Genomic DNA, 8,792 nt, shown 5'->3' with positions numbered 1-8,792 from the left:
TGACAGCAGCAACTTAATTAAAGTATTCTTAGTGTGTTTGCAATTTGTTACTGAATTTAAAAAGGGTAAGATTCAGATGGTTTACAGAAAGGTTCTTAAGAAGGCAAGGTCAAATAATTCTGAAAATAATATGAAGTCTTTCACAGAACCTCTGGGATGCAGATTTTTTTCTGAGTGAAGAGTTGTTCAGAAATGCCAGACAAAGAAATCAAGTATAGGAATTAGGGAAGTCAGTCCAGAAGGTCCAAAGCTCCCAGCTTCAGCTATGTCACATTTACAGAATGCCTCACTGCTTGGGGTGAACAGAAACAAAAGAGGCTCTTTAATAACCCTCAGCCAGGCCATAGCTCTGACTGTGTCTGGTATCCACCTGACAGTCAGGTGCCTGAAATTACTTTGTTCTTGTTTCTCTTGCCATTTAGCGTTCACTCTGCCATATATTTATTTGTTCTTTCCTCACTATTGAGAAGCCAGTACGTACTCAAACAATGTGGAAAGTGAAGCAACATGTTATGGCAACAAATGTATTATGGTACTAATGTTTTTTAATATAAAAGGCCAAAGAATTAGAAGACATTCACCTCTTTTAGGACTTCACACAATTCCTATTGTAACCAGAGAACAACTTCCACTTCACTTCCTTCATAGACTGGAGTGAACAATGTGCTTAATCTGGCAGAACTTCACAAAAACAAGATAAGCCTTCATCATGCAGTTTCTCAGCTGAAAGGATAACATGCAGATGACGACAATGAACCAGAATTTAGCACTCCCTGGGGCAACCAAAGAATAAATTCCAAGTATTTTTTCCTGTGTATGTTTTATGAATACCAAGTTTAAAATGACAGCTGTAAAAGAAGAAATATTCTTTTGCTACAAGCCATAGAGGAGACAACTTTCATTAGATCACAACTTTATATTGTCATTTATTTCATTGTTAACTTACATTCCTAAGGAATTACCTTTATGTAATAAGCTGTATGAAGACACCACTCTTGCTTTATGTCTGGACCATTTCCATCTAGTCAGGTGAAACTACTCCCATTTCTGTTATTGCTATCCAAACTCATACACTGAAGGATTTCTAGAATGTAACACTTCGAAAGAAATGAGATAATAGGGGGTTTTTTTGACCGATATTTAAGTCATAAGTGAAAGTCTATATTCTGAATGATAAGCAGTGACAATAATTAGAGGCAAAGTAACTGGTGAAAAACAAATATCAGTTTAGCATCATCAAAAAAGATATCTAAAAATATAATGCTTGAGAAAAGAAAGAGCTTAGGAAAGATCAAAAGTTTTACATTCTACCTTTACATTTTTACTAGTAAGTAATGAGGTGTTTAAATGCTACAATAGTATTTTTGGCAGGTTCTAACACATTCTTGTGGAACCAGATCCAGATCAGTGTAACTGGACTGGGTTCACTAGCATTGCACAGAGGATGGATTGCCCGGTGCATTTTGGAATGGATACAGGTTTCTCAGCTTTAAAATATTACTGTTACTAATAAATAGGGGATTACTTGCTCTAGTTATTAAACTTTCTAAAACCCTAACAGTAGTTGTAGAAAAAGAAAGATTTATCTACCAATAAAAAACTAAAGATTACATTTACCAAATCCCCATTCTTTATTGTAATGAAATTTGTCTTTCAGCTTTTAAAATGCATTTATAGAGCCAGAAATGTATTCTGGTCCACTGTCTTTGAGATGAATAACCACATTATTACTTGCCTGTCAAATCTAAGTAGGGTTGTTAATAACACACAGACAGCTACTAAAAATTCAAAACATGGGATGTTTCCTTTGGAGAAAATTGCTGTTTTAACCTCTGATTTCCCTTCTGAATCAATTACTTACTTTCATATACACCTTGCAATACCTGATCTCCAATCAGAAGTGAAAATGGTACAAAGAATTCAGATTTTTTTAAATACACCTATGGAAATACACTGCCAGAATTTTAAAATAGTACAGTCTTTACTCTACAGAATATCTGTCCTCTGCACATTAATCTGTAACCATGGTAGAAGACTAACTTGATGGAAAGTATTCAAAGGTAATTTTTAATCCTTTACTTCAAACTTTGTTTTGTCCTTAGACTATATTTGCAGTCAGAAAACTGAACGTATAAACCAGAATTCTTTTCTGATATGATATTTTAACAGTTTTACTTCATTACTTTTAATCAAATGAACAAAAAGAACTTACGATAGGTACAAGGGAGAGTCATCTAAACATAATACAGCATTCTTTCCCTAGTGTGAACTATCTGCTGATACATTCAACATATCCTACTGAAAATTCTGACAGTTCAAAATTTCTCTACAGTTATAAGAATACTTTTCTACTATTTTTATTCCTAAACAATGTAAAAAACCAACTTATTTGGGACTTTATTTTCAGCTCAGTGTGACTATTTCACTTACCTCTGGAATCTCTTTGTGAGTGTTGGATAGGGTGCCCTTTACCTCTGCCCTATTTTCTGGAGCCTCCCAACTGCTTGATTTTATTTTTTTATTTGTATAGACTTGCAATTCCCAGAATGTACTTTGGAACTTTTATAAGATGTGTAAATGCAAGTGAGCAGCCCAAGCCATCAAAAAGAGATAACAAATACTGTCCTTCATATGCTATCCATGTAACACAAACCTTTTCTTCCTGCAGACCATCCTCATCAAACTCGACTGATTATCAACCAAGAAAGAACTGAAAAAAGGATTCCGCTGACCAGATGTCTCCACTTTTTAGATTTTGGAAAATCAGTTGGGGAAGATTTTGGCGAAGAATATCAAAATCGAGCTGTATAATTCAGCTAATTCACTTATCATTTCCATCAATGTTCACTATTTCACCTTAGAGCAGTAGAAAATTACTGTTATGATCTGCTCCAAGGGTATTGCAATTACAGACTAAAGCTAAATCTCAGTCTGAATTTTGATGTGGAGAATCCAGAGAACTGTGCATGGAAAAATCTTTAGGAATCTCTTCAAAGAAGAAATGAGATGTGAATTCATAACTGAGATGCTGCAAATACCACTCTGTGGAGTAGGTAAAGATTACACAAACATGTACAAAGGGTTTCAGGGTTTGATGAAGGGACTAAAAAGAGTTTACTTAAATAATAAGATTACTTCTTTTTTTCCCTATTTATTAAGACTGAGTTAAAAATATTTCAATTACATTTTTTCTGTTAGGAAAACTAAACGATTTGTATAAAATTTTCCAGTGAGACAACAAGAACATTGCTAGGGGGTTACCTTTTCATCCTTATTCAGCACCATGGTAGTCTTAGCCCACACTCACATTCATTCAACTTAACATCACGTGTCAAGTCAACCAAACATATATCTCACATTTGAGGTGTTTCATCACTATGTTTAAAAAAAGTCCCAAGAGGTTGTGCTCGTTATTAAAAATCGCACTGATATGGTCCTCATGTGCCTGTCTCCTCATTTGCCAACTCTGGAAAACCTAATCACACTGCACTGCCAAATCTCCTTTCAAGAAAGTCAACAGATAATTATGCAATCTGTTCATGCAGTGCAAATAACTTGGCATTCTGGGAGCCTACCACTGCGACGGGAAATAATCCTACTTTGTGGGGATGGGAACACCTCAAGTGAATTCAAATTCTGTGCCCTTCTAATGCCACCATATGAGGTAGCAGTGGCAACATGCAAATACTTTTAAAATTACAGGGCTGGCTTGGAGGTTGGATTATTATTTCTGACAGCTCTTTCCTTTCAGATATTACAATTGGTAAAGCCCAGTGTACATCTGCATGGCATGCTGCTTTTCAAACAAAAGCATCTGCCTTCTGTGGTATCTTACGTTTCCAAGAAAACTGCTGCGTGCAAAGTCTACAGCTCTCCCCCGTCACCACATCAGCTTGCCTCATTACAGTCAAATTATCTTAATGTATATAATGCTATTTATTTTTCCTCTAAAGCTGTTGTGCAGTACCTTTTAAAAGAAAAATTGGAAAGAAATAGTTACTCTTGTGATATAATATACAAGTTCTCTGTCGACTAGCTTTATTTTCAATTATTTCATTATTTCTAATAAGCAGACATCTAAAAGACCTGCTACATTCTACAAATTCCAGGGTAACACAGGGGCAATGTGTCTGGTTGATCAAAGATGCTTTATGAAAAGTCTCAGAGCCTGATTGATAATTACAAGTGGACAGACAGTTACAAATACAGTAAAACAGAGTGCTGTTGCTTTGACCATTGTCCCTAAAGAAATAAAATAAAAAAAACACCACAGATATTCAACTGTTGGAGTATCATTTCAACTAATCATATAAAAAAAGAATTTATTGTGCTTGTATGCTTGACAATCTATGCTTGGATACATAGGATTTATATTTCATGTGTGCACACAGTTCTTCTTAAAGCGTGACAGGAATGAGTACATTTTAACCTGCAGGTAAGAAAGTGGGAAAAAGTATTAAAACATCAAGGGACATAGAAAAATTGTGGTGTAAGAGAATCTTAACTTCATGTAAGATTAATTTGAATAAATGTAATTTTCTATAGCCAGGATGTCATGATGACTCATCATTCTCCCATAATTAATTTACAGTAATAAAATCAAGATAAGACTAGGTTATGAGGAACGGAAGTGTATTTCCTTTTTAGAAGAACAGCAGTTATAGAGAATCTTACGAACACAAGCAAGATGCATCATGCCCTCTGAAAAAAAAAATTACTTGAAAGTATAAAATGGGGGAAAAAGCAGGAGAGGATTAGGCATTTTGCTTTCGAGTATAAAAAGATTTTACGTAATTGTACAACCGCAAAAATATGGCACTACAAAATAACATGCTGTACATATGGTGGAAAAAAAAATGAGAATAACCTTGAGTCAGCCTTGCATAACACTGCCAAAGGTCTATCAACACCTTCTTATTAGGGCTGTAGCAATAGCTCTCGAGAGATTTAAGCCCCTCTAAATTTGTTAGCTCACTGAAATCACCAATAAGGTTCCCACTGATGAGGGAACGTGAAACTGTACCACTGGGCAGCTCATTCATCAGACACTTTCAAAGTGCTCAAGGCAGAAAAGCTAAATGAGCTGATGAAAACAGATGCTATACAAAAGATTGCTGTATTAAAGCATCCTAAAATCAAAATGTGATTCCTTTTGGCAGGAGACCACAGAGAAGTACAGAAAATAACAGATGAGAACCAGGGGTAAGGAGGTGAATAGATGATTTAGCTAAGCCCAGGTAAAGCTTAAGTTTGCTTTCTTTTGTTCTTGATGTAAATATACTGTCTAGGAAGCATACTAGAAAAAACACCAAAAACTAAATTCCTCCTTACCGCTTAGGAAGAGTGAAGTTCTAGCAAATGTTGATTATGCCCATAAGAATCAGATTGTGTGTAAAAAAAATCATTGAAATAGCCAGAAAAAACAACTGATGAAAAATGCTTTTAAATTTCATTATAACTTGGATAATATTACTTTATTAAAACATCAATTTTTGGGAAAAAATTATATCTAGAGAAAAATTATTTATAGCTGAATTTTTTTTCTTTTTTTGTGACTTCTCTAATCAGTGGAGATAAATACACAGTTCTAGGGCTCAGATCATACCACTTTAAAAGAAGAAAATAAAACAGCTCAGCCAAACCCTATACATGTTTGCTTCTTCCTATTAGCTGTAAAGATTTTGACAACAACCAACTTAGATGTTAATGCCTACATGATGGATGTCTAAAGATAGGCAAAGGATCATCTATCTGTCAGGACAGGGCATAAAAATTACCTTTCCTCTTTATCAGAACAAACACTGCATAGTCAGAATTTACTTCTGCTCTTGCAAAAATGGTGCAGCAACCTATGAAAATCTTGCTCTCTGACTTTTGTTATATACATTCAGAGTAAAATAGTCGGGATTAATGCTCTCAATCAATTGGCATTTTAAACAGAACATCTTTATGCGCAGTACCACTGTTACTAATGCTTCTTAAATCTTCCACTGTCGCTGTGTTTAAGCCCACCAAGCTCAACATGGTCTAAATTAGAGGAATAGCTTTAATCCTCTGCTGTGAATTGATCAGCAGGGAAGCTATCTTCTCTCTGGTCTCTCTGGGCAAAATTTTCCTTCAGAATTTGTCTTTTGTATGATGAATGCTCTTAAAGGAAGTGCTGTCAAAACACTACACAACTGTATAGAAAAATCCTCAGTCTATTTCAGACCAGGTATACTTCTGAATATTTCTCCACCTAGCTACCCTCCCCATGGTCCAATGAGAAATCTGGGCATATCTTTCACGAAGAAGATTGAAATAAAGACTGTCCATCTGTCAGTGTTTTTGCCATTCCTGGAGTTTGTTGTCCATTCATAACCAAGTCTGACAAACTTATGAGTCTCAAATGTTAGAAATTAACACTCATTTTATATGGATGAGTTGGTGGTTATAGCACTGGTCTTAATTAGCATTTCCTTGAAGGAAGAGCCTTTGTAATCCAATATTTTGCTTGTTTCAGGAGGGAACAGCCAGCTGGCTGGTCAGCACACGTGTGTGTTTGGACAGTCAGCACATGTGCAGCTGTAAATCTGCCACAGCATATGCTGCCACTCACCAGCCAAATACATAGAAGATGCAGTAGGAGTGAAGTTAGTAAAGAGCATGTGGAAAAGTCCTGCAAGTACTGAGGAGAGGGTTAAGAAAAGGTGAAAACAAGTCTTCATGGTTCTTGTTGCTGATGCAACAGTCGTACATGTTTTCGTGTACATGTGTTTCCACACATACTCCTTTTCAGGAACGCCACAGGTCCTCCGTAGTGCTTATTTTTCACATCCTTTGCATTACTGCTCTTCTTAAGGAAACTATGCCTGCTAAAATTTGTGAGGGGGAATTTGGAAGCTTACTTGTGACAAAAAGGAGGAAGTATTTATTAGAATTATCATGAAAATGTTATAGAGAAGCATATGCAGAATCCAGCTGACACCACACTTCCTCATAGAGGGCAGTGCACTTGAATAGTTTAAGTGCTTAAAATGCATGAAGTGAATACATAAAATATTTGAAAACAGATTATATTTTATCGCCAGGCACATGGTGAAGGTTGCTTCAGAGAGTTGCTTAAAAAAGAATAGATTTGAAGACCAGTGTCTTTCATCTTCTTTAATAAGCTGTTTTAGACAAAACTGATATTCACAGGGTGAAAGGGAAGACTTTCTGAATTGCTAAGAAATGAGCCACAATCCTGGATATTCAGTAGGAAGGCAAGCTTGTCAGGCTGTCAAAGAAGCACCAGACTGTTCAGGCAGCCAGTTAGCCTTCATGTAAGCTGCTTAACTACCTTCTCTGCAGTGCTGTACATTTGAGATTAATGGTAGGCACAGGAAATTTAAAGGGAAGATTTACCAGTGAACTGAAATACTGAATGAAATATCCCATAAACAAAATTATATTCTCTAAAGCTTCAAATTCTTCGAAGGTCTATCATAATGCCAGGGGGAAAGAGAATCAAAATAAGCAGCCAAGAAAATAATTGCATTCTTTCATAAGCAATTTTTTAATCAACAGAACATTTAACTTTTTTATGTGTTAAGTTATAAATTAATACATTTTTTCCTTCAAAACAAACAGTGTAGAGATGTAAAAAAACACTTTCCTTGAAAAAAAGCAATCTTATTTTTTTGCAAGACCAAAAGTCTGGGCCTGAAAATTTCAATAACCTAGCTGAAATAATTCAAAGTTACATCATGATAAAAACTTAGCTTGGCTAACAACCTGTGTCCTTTTAGGTAGATTCCAAAATCTTAGTTCTTAAGCTTCTGCCTGCCTCTGCAATCACCTGAAAAGCCTGAAGGCTTGAAAATTAAGAAAATGGAAATGTTTAGGAAACTGGCTCCCACTTGCTTTGTGAAAGTCAGGTAAAAGAGTATCTTTCTTGGATCTGAACTAAACTTCCACAAAAGGAGTTACTGAGAGCTTGTTTGACTGTGTGTGGAATTACCCTCTTCTAGGCAAACTTCCCATTTAGGCTCCTTTCTTCTTTGTAAGCCCCGTTTCTTCACTGACCTTGCCTTTAAACCATCATCTTGTTGGTGTGCTTTCCTTACACCAAGAACTGCACATTAAAAGGAGAAGAAAACCTCATTTATTTCTTCATGCATTAGTATTTAGAATATTCATCTAGGAAAAGGGGAATGAAGTAATTCCTTTGAGCAGATCTTAACTGAAAAATCCCAATCTTTAGGTCACTCTGATATTTGGTTTTATCATTCCAGTGAACACCATTCCATTTTATATGATTATATATTTCAGAATTCCGTGAGGTATAATGTTTGGAGATCTCAGTGAAGAGGTGAGGTCATATTTTTCTAGTCAGTAGAAAGAATTGAATATGGTCTTCCTTAATCCTGGATGTTCCAAAGCTTGAGAGAATATAATGAAAACTGTTGGAGCAAAAAGGACAGACTAGGCCTGACAAAGTGACTCAGGAGATCGAAGAAAGCCCTGAGCTAGCACTGACACTATCTGCAACATCCACACAGCACACTGGATCATTATCTGGAGGAAGTAGGTGGAGATAACAAGCCTGAGGAGATCCTGCATACAGGAGCACTACAAAGTGCACTGTGATGTTACCTTACTGGTGATATATCAAATATGTTTTATTATTCCTTTCTGTCGTTACTCTAAAGAATGCCATAATCTATGTTAAGGGCTGACATTGTATTCTTTAGCCACTTGTGGCTCATACAAAATTACTTGTGATACAATATTTAGGGCAGTAATCAATGCAATTTAACTGAAGCTGATCA

Source organism: Empidonax traillii, unplaced genomic scaffold, assembly GCF_003031625.1.
Source record: "Empidonax traillii isolate 1590-97213 ecotype Southwest subspecies unplaced genomic scaffold, ASM303162v1 scaffold568:size636062, whole genome shotgun sequence".
In the NCBI taxonomy this organism is placed as follows: domain Eukaryota; kingdom Metazoa; phylum Chordata; class Aves; order Passeriformes; family Tyrannidae; genus Empidonax; species Empidonax traillii.
Note: the sequence above shows the minus strand (reverse complement) of the source record.